Here is a 12802-nt window from a genome sequence, read left to right on the forward strand (position 1 = left end):
GCTTTGCATTCTCTCAACCAGCTTCATGAGGTAGTCACCTGGAATGCATTTCAATCAACAGGTGTGCCTTGTTCAAAAGTAAATTCTTAATGTGTTTGAGCCAATCAGTTGTGTTGTGACAAGGTAGGAGTGGTATACAGAAGATAGCCCTATTTGGTAAAAGACCAAGTCCATATTATGGCAAGAACAGCTCAAATAAGCAAAAAGAAACAACAGTCCTTTGAAAGTTCCTTCAAGTGCAGTCACAAAAACCATCAAGTGCCATGATGAAACTGTCTCTCATGAGGACCGCCACAGGAAAGGAAGACCCAGAGTTACCTCTGCTGCAGATAAGTTCAACAGAGTTAACTGGACCTCAGATTGCAGCACAAATAAATGCTTCACAGAGTTAAAGTAACAGACATCAACATCAATTGTTCAGAGGAGACTGCGTGAATCAGGCCTTCATGGTCGTACTGCTGTAAAGAAACCACTATTTAATAACACCAATATGAAGTGACTTGGGTCAAGAAACACAAGCAATGGACATTAGCTTGGTGGAAATATGGAGTGCTGCATCAGATGACCTGGCCTCCACAATAAGGCTGGGGCGATATGGCAAATAAAATAGACATATACAGTGATAATTTTTCATTCGATAACGATAATTATCACGATATTAATCAAATAATGTTTACAAGGGTCATTTCTGCTTCAGAATAAGAATGCCTGAACAAACCAAAGGCTTTAATGTTTCTTATTTTATTTCACCAGGGAGGCCAGTATATAACAAGTTCTCATTTACAACTGCAACCTGGCCAAGATAAAGCATAGCAGTGCGACAAAAACAGTTAAACGTACAGTCAATAACACAAAAGAAAAATAGAAAAGCCTACGTACAGTGTGTGCAAATGTAGAAGAATAGGGAGTTAGGCAATAAATAGCCAATAGAGGCAAAAATAGCCCATAGAGGCAAAAATAATTACAATTTAGCATTAATACTGGAGTGATATATGTGCAGATGATGATGTGCAAGTAGAGATACAGGTGTGCAAAAAGAGCAAGAAATAATATGGAGATGAGGTAGTCGGGTGTGCCATTTACAGATTGGCTGTGTACAGGTACAGTGATCGGTAAGCTGCTCTGACAGCTGATGCTTAAAGTTAGTGAGGGAGATATGTATCTCCAGCTTTAGCGATTCTTGCAATTCGTTCCAGTCATTGGCAGCAGAGAACTGTAAGGAGAGGCGGCCAAAGGGAGTGTTTGCTTTGGGTATGACCAGTGCAATATACCTGCTGGAGCGCGTGCTACGGGTGGGTGTTGCTATGGTGACCAGTGAGCTGAGAAGTCTTTGCTAGGTAAAGCACCACCTTATAGATGACCTGGAGCCAGTGGATTTGGCGAAAATATGAAGTGAGGACCAGCCAACGACAGCATAAAGGTAGCAGTGGTGGGTAGTATATGGGGCTTTGGTGACAAAATGGATGGCACTGTGATAGACTGCATCCAATTTCCTGAGTAGAGTGTTGGAGGCTATTTTGTAAATGACATCGCCAAAGTCAAGGATCAGTAGGATAGTCAGTTTTACGAGGGTATGTTTAGCTGCGTGAGTGAAGGAGGCTTTGTTGCGAAATAGGAAGCCGATTCTAGATTTAATTTTGGATTGGAGATGCTTAATGTGAGTCTGGAAGGAGAGTTTACAGTCTAACCAGACACCTAGGTATTTGTAGTTGTCCACATATTCTAAGTCAGAACCGTCCAGGGTAGTGATGCTAGTCGGGCAAGAGAGAGCGGGCAGCAATCGGTTGAAGAGCATGCATTTAGTTTTACTTGCATTTAAGAGCAGTTGGAGGCCACGGAAGGAGTGTTGTATGACGTTGAAGCACGCTTGGTGGTTTGTTTGCACAGTGTCCAAAGAAGGGCCAGAAGTATACAGAATGTTATCGTCTGCATAGAGGTGGATCAGAGAATCACCAGCAGCAAGAACGACATCATTGATATATACAGAGAAAAGAGTCAGCCCGAGATTTACACCCTGTGGCACCCCCATAGAAACCGCCAGAGGTCCGGACAACAGGCCCTCCGATTTGACTAACTGAACTCTATCTGAGAAGCAGGTAGTCATTTGAGAAGCCATGGCTATTGATTCTGCCGATGAGAATGCAGTGATTGACAGAGTCGTAAGCCTTGGCCAGGTTGATGAAGACGGCTGCACTGTACTTTCATTTATCGATAGAGGTTATGATATTGTTTAGGACCTTGAGCGTGGCGCGAGGTTCACCCATGACCAGCTCGAAATCCAGATGGCATAGTGGAGAAGGAACGGTGGGATTCGAAATGGTCGGTGATCTGTTTGTTAACTTGGCTTTCGAAGATTTTAGAAAGGCAGGACAGGATGGATATACAGTTGAAGTCGGAAGATTACATACACTTAGGTTGGAGGCATTCAAATACATTTTTCAACCACAAAACAAATTTTTTGTTAACAAATTAAAGTTTTGACGAGTCGGTCAGGACATCTACTTTGTGCATCACACAAGTCATTTTGCCAACAATTGTTAACAGACAGATTATTTCACTTATAATTCATTGCATCACAATTCCAGTGGGTCAGAAGTTTACATACACTAAGTTGACTGTGCCTTTAAACAGCTTGGAATATTCCAGAAAATGCCATGGCTTTAGAAACTTCTGATTGACTCAAATGATGTCAATTAGCCTGTTGGAGGTGTACCTGTGGGTGTATCTCAAGCCCTACTTCAAACACAGTGCCTCTTTGCTTGACCTAATGGGAAAATAAAAAAGAAATCAGCCAAGACTTCAGAAAAAAAGTTGTAGACCTCCACAAGTCTGGTTCATCCTTGGGAGCAATTTCCAAAACGCCTGAAGGTACCACGTTCATCTGTACAAACAATACTATGCATGTATAAACACCATGGGACCACGCAGCCGTCATACCGCTCAGGAAGGAGACACGTTCTGTCTCCTAGAGATGAACGTACTTGGTGCGAAAAGTGCAAATCAATCCCAGAACAACAGCAAAGGACCTTGTGAAGATGCTGGAGGAAACAGGTACAAAAGTATCTATATCCACAGTAAAACGAGTCCTATATCGACATAACCTGAAAGGCTGCACATGGGGACAAAGATCATACTTTTTGGAGGAATGTCCTCTGGTCTGATCAAGCAAAAATAGAACTGTTTGGCCATAATGACCATCATTACGTTTGGAGGAAAAAGGGGGAGGCTTGCAAGCCAAATCACACCATCCCAACTGTGAAGCACAGGGGTGGCAGCATCATGTTGTGGGGGTGCTTTGCTGCAGGAGGGGCTGGTGCACTTCACAATATAGATGGCATCATATGGGAGGAAAAGTATGTGGATATATTGAAGCAACATCTCAAGACATCAGTCAGGAAGTTAAAGCTTGGTCGCAAATGGGTCTTCCAAATGGACAACGACCCCAAGCATACTTCCAAAGTTGTGGCAAAATGGCTTAAGGACAACAAAGTCAAGCTATTGAAGTGTTCATCACAAAGCCCTGACCTCAATCCTATAGAAAATTTGTGGGCAGAACTGAAAAACGTATGTGAGCAAAGAGGCCTACAAACCTGACTCAGTTACACCAGCTCTGTCAGGAGGAAGGGCCAAAATTCACCCAACTTATTGTGGGAGGCTTGTGCAAGGCTACCCAAAACATTTGACCCAAGTTAACTTCTTGACGCACGGATCCCTTTAGCGGGATCATTTTCATAAAACAACCGCTGAATTGCAGAGCGCCAAAAAATAAAAAATAAAATACAAATATTTATTTTCATGAAATCACAAGTGAAATATACCAAAACACAGCTTAGCTTGTTGTTAATCCACCTATCGTGTCAGATTTTGAAAATATGCGTTACAGCGAAAGCAATCCAAGCGTTTGTGATCACTAGACAAAACAGTAAGAACACCTAGCAGCCATGTAGAATGGTCACGAAAGCCAAAAAAAGCAATAAAATGAATCGCTTACCTTTGATGATCTTCAGATGTTTGCACTTACGAGACTCCCAGTTACACAATAAAATGTTCCTTTTGTTCGATAAAGATTTTTTTTTTATCAAAATACCCTCCATTTGTTTGGCGCGTTATGTTCAGAATTCCACAGCAAGTCATCAAGGCTTGACGAAAATTCCATATAGTATACGTAAAGGTCGTAAAAACATGTAAAACGTTTTTAATAATCAATCCTCAGGTTGTTTTTAACATCAATAATCGATAATTTTCAAACGGACTGTAAACTATTCAATACTGGAGAGAAAGAAAATGTCAAGGAACGAGTGTCTGGCGCAACAACTAATGGAGGGACATCCGCCTAGCCACTGACACGTTTTGATAAAACTCGCTCATTTTTTCAAAATAAAAGCTTGAAACTATGTCTAAAGACTGTTCACACCCTGAGGAAGCCACATGAAAAGGAATCTGGTTGATATCCCTTTAAAAATGGACGAAAGGCAGGCAATGGAACAGTGATTTTTCAAAATAGAAGGCACTTCCGGGTTGGATTTCCTCATGTTTTTGCCTGCAAAATCAGTTCTGTTATACTCAGACAATATTTTGACAGTTTTGGAAACTTTAGAGTGTTTTCTATCCTACTCTGTCAATTATATGCATATTCTAGCATCTGGATCTGAGAAATAGGCAGCTTACAATGGGAATGTTATTTTTCCAAACATAAAAATTCTGCGGCTAATCATTTTAGAAAGATAGGGTCCAGATTGTCTAGCCCAACTGATTTGTAGGGATCTAGATTTTGCAGCTCTTTCAGAACATCAGCTGATTGGATTTGGATGAAGGAGAAGCGGGGGGATTATCGTAGATTTAAAATCGGTAGTGACAGTGTTTCCTATCCTCAGTGCAGCTGGGAGGAGGTGCTCTTATTCTCCATGGACTTTACAGTGACCCAAAACCTTTCTGAATTCTGTTTGAAAAAGCTAGCCTTTGCTTTCCTAACTGACTGAGTATATTGGTTCCTGACTTCCCTGAAGAGTTGCATATCGCGGGGGCTATTTGATGCTAATGGAGAAGGCCACAGGATGTTTTTGTGCTGGTCAAGGGCAGTCAAGTCTGGGGTGAACCAAGGGCTATATCTGTTCTTAGTTCATTTTTTTTTTATTGGGGCATGCTTATTTAAGATGGAGAGGAAAGCACTTTTGAAGAGCAACCAGACATCCTCTATTGATGGGATGAGGTCAATAAACTTCCAGGATACCCGCGCCAGGTCGGTTAGAAAGGCCTGCTCGCTGAAGTGTTTTAGGGAGCGTTTGACAGCGATGAGGGATGGTCGTTTAACAGCGGACCCATTACGCACCCAGGCAATGAGACAGTGATCGCTGAAAACCTGGTTGAAGAAAGCAGAGGTGAATTTAGAGGGCAAGGGGATCAGGATGATATCTATGGGGGTGCCCATGGTTGCGGATTTAGGGTTGTACCTGGTAGGTTCCTTGATAATTTGTGTGAGATTGAGGGCATCTATCTTACATTATAGTACGGCTGAGGTGTTAAGCATGTCCCAGTTTAGGTCACCTAACAGTACGAACTCTGAAGATAGATGGGGGGGGGGGTCAATTCACATATGGTGTCCAGGGCACAGCTGGGGGCTGAAGGAGGTCTATAACAAGCAGCAACGCTAAGATACTTGTTTCTGGAAAGGTGGATTTAAAAAAAGTAGAAGCTCGAATTGTTTGGGCACAGACGTGGATAGTATGACGGAACTCTGCAGGCTCTCTCTACAATTGATTGCAACTCCGCCCCCTTTGGAAGTTCTATCTTGTCGGAAAATGTTCTAGTTAGAGATGTCAGGATTTTTGGTGGCCTTCCTAAGCCAGGATTCAGACACGGCTATGACATCCGGGTTGGCGGAGTGTGCTAAAACAGTGAATAAAACATACTTAGGGAGGAGGCTTCTAATGTTAACATGTTTTCCCCTACTGTGTTATTGACTTGTTTATTGTTTACTCCATGTGTAACTCTGTGTTGTTGTCTGTTCACACTGCTATGCTTTATCTTGGCCAGGTCGCAGTTGTAAATGAGAACTTGTTCTCAACTAGCCTACCTGGTTAAATAAAGGTGAAATAAAATAAAATAAATTAAAAAACATGCATGAAACCAATGCTTTTACGGTTACAGAAGTCAACAAATGAGAGCGCCTGTGGACACACAGGGCCTGGGTTAACCTCTACATCACCAGAGGAACAGAGGAAGAGTAGGATAAGAGTACGGCTAAAGGCTAAAAGAACTGGTCGTCTAGTGGTTTCGGAACAGAGAGTAAAAGGCGGCAGGTATCTGGGCACGGAAGGATAGATTCAAGGCATAATGTACAGACAAGGGTATGGTAGGATGTGAGTACAGTGGAGGTAAGCCTAGGCATTGAGTGACGATGAGAGGTTGTCTCTAGAAGCACCATTTAAGCTAGGTGCGGTCACCGCATGTGTGGGGGGTGGAACAATAGGGCTAGCTAAGGCATATTGAGCAGGGCTTGAGGCTTTACAGTGAAATAAGACAAAGATTACTAACCAAAACAGCAATAGACAAGGCATATTGACATTAGGGAGAGGCATGTGTAGCCGAGTAATCATAGGGTGATTCAGACCGCTAGCAGGCCGGGGCTAGCAGATGGGCCTCCGGGGGACGTTGCAACGGGGGAGCCTGTTGAAACCCCCTCGGACGGTAACGTCGGCAGTCCAGTCGTGATGGATCGGCGGGGGTCCGTGTTGGCAGCAAAGAGTCCAGGCCAATTGGCAAAAGAGGTAATTGAAGCCCAGGGATTATCTGATGGATTTCTTCAGTTAGCCGGGAGATGGGTCTAGCTCGAGGCTAACTGGCGATCGCTTCGGGACAGAGACGTAAGCTAGGAGTAGCCACACAGATAGCAGCTAGCTAACAGATGATCTAGAGTAAAGGTTCAGAGCTTGCGGTAGGAATCCGGAGATATTGTGGAGAAAAGCAGTCCGAAATACTCTGGGTTGATATTGCGCTGTGCAGGAGTTGACCGGGCTGAAGCTGGAAAATGTCTGAGTTAACGGCGATGACCGCTAGCGGCTAGCTTCTGAAGGGGGTTATGGTTCTTAAGTATAAAAAAATGTGCAGATCCATAACACATTGGGTGAGGCGGGTTGCAGGAGAGTATGTTCAGTAAGTAGATGGAAAAATGAGATTGTATATATTTTTAAAGAAAGAAACGATATATACAAGGACCGGGACAAGACAATCAAAACATCCCACTGCTACGCCATCTTGGAAGAGGTAGGCCATGTCAGAAGTAGAAAAGGAAATAAAATTTAAAAAATAGTGCAAGTCTATATTATAATTATAATAGTGCAAGTGTGTATTATAACTGTTAGCCTAATGGCACATCACAGTTGAAGTAGTTGTTGTCTTACAAGTTACAAGCAAGAAAGACAAGTCTGTCTATGGTCTCTGGCTTTAAAGATGCCCTATGGCAGGTTACCACGTTGCCACCTGTGTTAAAAACACGCTCTGAGGGGGAGCTGGTCGCAGGGATGCACAGGTAGCGCATTGCCAGGTGGCTGACTTCGGGAAAGTTTTTGGGGTGGATCTTGCACCAGTCCAGTGGATTGGTTTCACAGTCAGCATCAGGAGACTTAAGGTAGCAGCTGAGTTCCTTTTCTACCAGCTGGATTTCAGAAAGACCTGTGGTGGTGGAGCATGGCTTTTTGAAAAAACTGCCCAGTGACTCTCTTTTTAGCTGGCAGTTGTTGTGAAGGAGCAGCAACGTCGCCCTGTGCTGGGCTTTCATGTCCCTCATTGACCATCTGAGACAGCTCTTGCTTTTATGTGGCCCACCTTCTCCTCTTTGATGAAATGTGTTATAAAACGAGGGTCGACCAACGAGGCTATGTCCAGGAGGTAATCATATTTCTCATTCAGAGTCCATGACTACCGTTTTGATGATTTGGGTGAGCTCTGTTTCACCATCATCAGGTTTCATGACCTCTGTATTGAACAGGTGTAGTACTGGCTTCAGGTAAGAACCACTGACATGAGACTCACCGGACAGAGCATCTGCGAATTCTAGGAGTGGGGTCAATGCCTGGATGATGGACTCAAGAACATCTACAGTTGAAGTAGGACGTTTACATACACCTTAGCCAAAAACATTTAAACTCCGTTTTTCACAGTTCCTGACATTTAATCATAGTACAAATGCCCTGTCTTAGGTAAGTCATCATCACCACTTTATTTTAAGAATGCGAAATGTCAGAATAGAGAATTATTTCTTTCAGCTTTTATTTCTTTCATCACATTCCCAGTGGGTCAGAAGTTTACATACACTCAATTAGTATTTGGTAGCATTGCCATTAAATTGTTTAACTTGGGGCAAATGTTTTGGGTAGCCTTCCACAAGCTTCCCACAATAAGTTGGATGAATTTAGGCACATTCCTCCTGACAGTGCTGGTGTAACAGTGAGGATTTTAGGCCTCCTTGCTCGCACATGCTTTTTCAGTTCTGCTCACAGATTTTCTATGAGTCAGGGCTTTGTGATGGCCACTACAATACCTTGACTTTGTTGTCCTTAAGCCATTTTGCCACAACTTTGAAAGTATGCTTGGGGTCATTGTCCACTTGGAATACCCATTTGTGACCAAGCTTTAACTTCCTGACTGAAGTCTTGAGATGTTGCTTCAATATATCCACATAATTTTCCTTCTCATGATGCCATCTATTTTGTGAAGTGCACCAGTCCCTCCTGCAGCAAAGCACCCCCACAACATGATGCTGCCACCCCCGTGCATCACAGTTGAAATGGTGTTCTTCGGCTTGCAAGCCTCCCCCTTTTTCCTCCAAACATAACAATGGTCATTATGGCCAAACAGTCCCATTTTTGTTTCATCAGACCAGAGGACATTTCTCCAAAAAAGTACGATCTTTGTCCCCATGTGCAGTTGCAAACCGTAGTCTGGCTTGTTTATGGTGGTTTTGGAGCAGTGGCTTCGTCCTTGAAGAACGACCTTTCAGGTTATGTCGATATAGGACCTGTTTTACTGTGGATATAGATACTTCTGTACCTGTTTCCTCCAGCATCTTCACAAGGTCCTTTGCTGTTGTTCTGGGATTGATTTGCACTTTTCGCACCAAAGTACGTTCATCTCTAGGAGACAGAACACGTCTCCTTCCTGAGCGGTATGACGGCTGCGTGATCCCATGGTGTTTATACTTGCGTACTATTGTTTGCACAGATGAACGTGGTACCTTCAGGCATTTGGAAATTGCTCCCAAGGATGAACCAGACTTGTGGAGGTCTACATTTTTCCAAACTTGTAAACTTCTGACCCACTGGAATTGTGATACAGTGGGTCAGCGACAAGTTTTAATGACTCCAACCTAAGTGTATGTAAACTTCCGACTTCAACTGTATATCTGTATAGCTGGGAGCTAAGTGCCAGGTCTTCTTGTCACTGGACAAGACCTGTGAAATGTCTTTCTGCTTCTCCAGAACTCTTTTCACCATCTTTTGACGTGATCCCCACCTGGTAGGCGACTGTCACCAACTTATGCAGGGGTAGGTTGTGTTCTTTTTGAGCAACTGCCAGGTCTCTCTTCTTTTTCCATGAATAGGAAAAGGCACCTAAAATGTTCAAATCAAAATATTTAACTTAATCAGTCGATGAAAAAAAATAACATTTTAGTTTCATCTAACCAATCACATAAATAATACACAATTGACAAGGTTACTTACCAATGGCTAAGTGCAGACAACGTCCAAAACATTGCAGTCGGGTCCATTTGTTGATTCGAGCGACCATCACCACGTTCACACCACTATCTGTTGTAATGCAGACCGGTCTGTCTTAACTGAGTCCCCAGGAGGCGAGAGCTTCAATGAGCCCCTCTGCTATAGCTTCACCCGTGTGGTCGTCGGGAAAGTATGATATTTGAAGGCATTTCTTTTGAAGATTCCACTGTGTCAATATAGTGGACAGTGAGGCTAATATAAGGCTCTGACGTGCAACTAGACCACAGATCGGTAGTAGTAGCAAAATACGTAAAATCTGTCTTGAGCTGTTCTTCAATTGTTTCCCTACACTCGGAGTAGAGTTTAGGCAGTGCGGCGTGAGAGAAATGTTTGCGGACAGGGAGCACGTACCTGGGGTCAATTAAAACCTTCCTTTTCGACTGTGCTGATTGGTAGCATGTCCTTAGCAATGCATAATAGCCTTTGTGATGTCTTTTTGATGTTTGCTCGTAGGGCATAAACGCTGTCAGTGTTGACTGCTTCGGGCGAACATCCCTAGATTGGCTGGTGCTTGAGGGGCGTTTAACAATACTGTGGCGCAAACGCAAACTTTTTGCATGTTCTAAAGAGTAATTTTGCTTCAGATGGTGAAAAAGGTTTGTCGTATTACCAGACTTGGTAGCCACCTGTCTACGGCACAATTTGCACCGAACATTGCTCTGCTCTTTGTCGGACTTCAAAAAGCCAAACCACTTCCAAATAACTGAAACAGTTGAACCTTTTTTATCAATAATTTCTTCGTTGGAAGCTGCTCCTTCTCTATGGTTATCACTGCCACTGTTTTCACCTACATACCTCATTTTTCGTGGTTAATAATAGCTACTCCATCACTCGAGGTGCAAAGTGTTTTTTAGTGGCGTATACCTCTACACGTGCACATTGTCACTTCTCCCCACGTTCCTGCTTCGTCACAAAGGTGAAATGGACTGCTGTACCTAATTATTCTATATTGACATTATCGAAAATGAATCTAAACATTTATATATCAAATTGAGGGAAGTAATTACCTCGATAATTATTGATATATCGCCCACCCCTACTCCACAATCACCTGACCTCAACCCAATTGAGATGATTTGGGATGAGTTGGACCGTAGGTTGCAGGAAAAGCAGCCAACAAGTGCTCAGCTTATGTGGGAACTCCCTCAAGACGGTTGGGAAAGGGTGGCCACTTTGAAGAATCTCAAATGTAAAATATATTTTTTATTTGTTTAACTTCCTATGGCTGGGGGCAGTATTGAGTAGCTTGAATGAATAAGGTGCCCAGAGTAAACTGCCTGCTACTCAGGCCCAGAAGCTAAGACATGCATATTATTAGTAGATTTGTATAGAAAACACTGGTTTGAATGATGTCTGAGTATAACAGAACTCATATGACAGGCAAAAACCTGAGAAAAAATCCAACCAGTATTTAGACATAGTTCCGTTGCCTGCCCCTCCATTTAAAGGGGTATCAACCAGATTCCTTTTCCAATGGCTTCCTCAGGCTGTGACCAGGCTTTAGACAGTTTCAAGCTTTTATTTTGAAAAAATGAGCGAGATTTTTCAAAACGAGTCAGGTGTCCTTTGATTAGTTCCTGGGCGCGAGAGATGTAGCTCGACATTTTCTTTCTCTGTAGTATTGAATAGGTTACCGTCCGGTTGAAATATTAGCGATTATGTATGTTAAAAACAACCTGAGGATTGATTATAAAAAACGTTTGACATGTTTCTACGAACATTACGGATACTTTTGGAATTTGTCTGCCTTTCAGGACCGGAACGAGCCTGTGGTTTTCTGAACATAACGCCAAACCAAATGCCGTTTTTTGGTTATAAAAATAATCTTTATAGAACAAAAATAACATTTATTGTGTAACTGGGAGTCCCGTGAGTGCAAACATCCGAAGATTATCAAAGGTAAGCGATAAATTTTATTGCTTTTCTGACTATGCTAATTTGGGGCTAGCTGTTCTTACTGCTTTGTCTAGTGATTGATAAACTCACAAATGCTTGGATTGCTTTCACTGTAAAGCATATTTTCAAAATCTGACACGATAGGTGGATTAACAACAAGCTAAATTGTGTTTTGGTATATTTCACTTGTGATTTCATGATTATAAATATCTTTAGTTTTTTTTTTTTTGGCGCTCTGCAATTCAGCGGTTGTTTACGAAAATGAGCCCGCTAAAGGAATCCGTGCGGCAAGAAGTTAAGGAGAAGTGGATTTAAAGTTCCATGCATAACACTTGCATCTTTTAGCAAGGTTTATTATGAGTATTTCTGTAAATTAATGTGGCTCTCTGCAAAATCACCGGATGTTTTGGAAGCAAAACATTACTGACCATAACACGCCAATGTAAACTGAGATTTTTGGATATAAATATGAACTTTATCGAACATAACATACATGTATTGTGTAACATGAAGTCCTATGAGTGTCATCTGATGAAGATCAAAGGTTAGTGATTCATTTTCTCCATTTCTGCTTTTTGTGACTCCTCTCTTAGGCTGGAAAAATGGCTGTGTTTTTCTGTGACTAGGTGCTGACCTAACATAAATCGCATGGTATGCTTTCGTCGTAAAGCCTTTTGAAATCGGACACTGTGGTGGGATTAACAACAAGTTTATCTTTAAAATGGTGTAAAATACTTGTATGTTTGAGGAATTTTAATTATGAGATTTCTGTTTGAATTTGGCACCCTGCACTGGCTGTTGTCATCGATCCCGTTAACTTCTTACGGCTGAGATCCCGTTAACACATCATTCCATATGTGTTATTTCATAGTTTGTCTTCACTATTATTCTACAATGTAAACATAAAAAAATTAAAATAAAAAGGAAAACCCCTGAATGAGTAGGTGTGTCCAAACTTTTGACTGGTACTGTATATACGGGGCGGCAGCGTAGCCTAGTGGTTAGAGCGTTGGACTAGTAACCGAAAGGTTGCGAGATCGAATCCCCGAGCTGACAAGGTACAAATCCGTCGTTCTGCCCCTGAACAGGCAGTTAACCCACTGTTCCTAGGCCGTCATTGAAAATAAGAA

The 12802-nt window shown here is 42.4% G+C and overlaps 1 protein-coding gene across 4 annotated transcripts in view; it reads right to left on the bottom strand.

Annotated features, from left to right (window-relative positions):
* cramp1 (cramped chromatin regulator homolog 1) overlaps window positions 1-12802 on the bottom strand; it is a 50991-nt gene that overhangs the window by 29152 nt on the left and 9037 nt on the right. The window contains exon 1 of one of the 4 annotated variants that reach the window (XM_071412170.1): window positions 9511-10640. The exons of the other annotated variants lie outside the window; for them this stretch is intronic. The gene's annotated coding sequence lies outside the window, so the exon portion shown is untranslated. Of the gene's footprint in view, window positions 1-9510; window positions 10641-12802 lie in introns of those variants that run through there. 4 annotated transcript variants of the gene reach the window in all.

Source organism: Salvelinus alpinus, chromosome 1, assembly GCF_045679555.1.
Source record: "Salvelinus alpinus chromosome 1, SLU_Salpinus.1, whole genome shotgun sequence".
Taxonomy (NCBI): domain Eukaryota; kingdom Metazoa; phylum Chordata; class Actinopteri; order Salmoniformes; family Salmonidae; genus Salvelinus; species Salvelinus alpinus.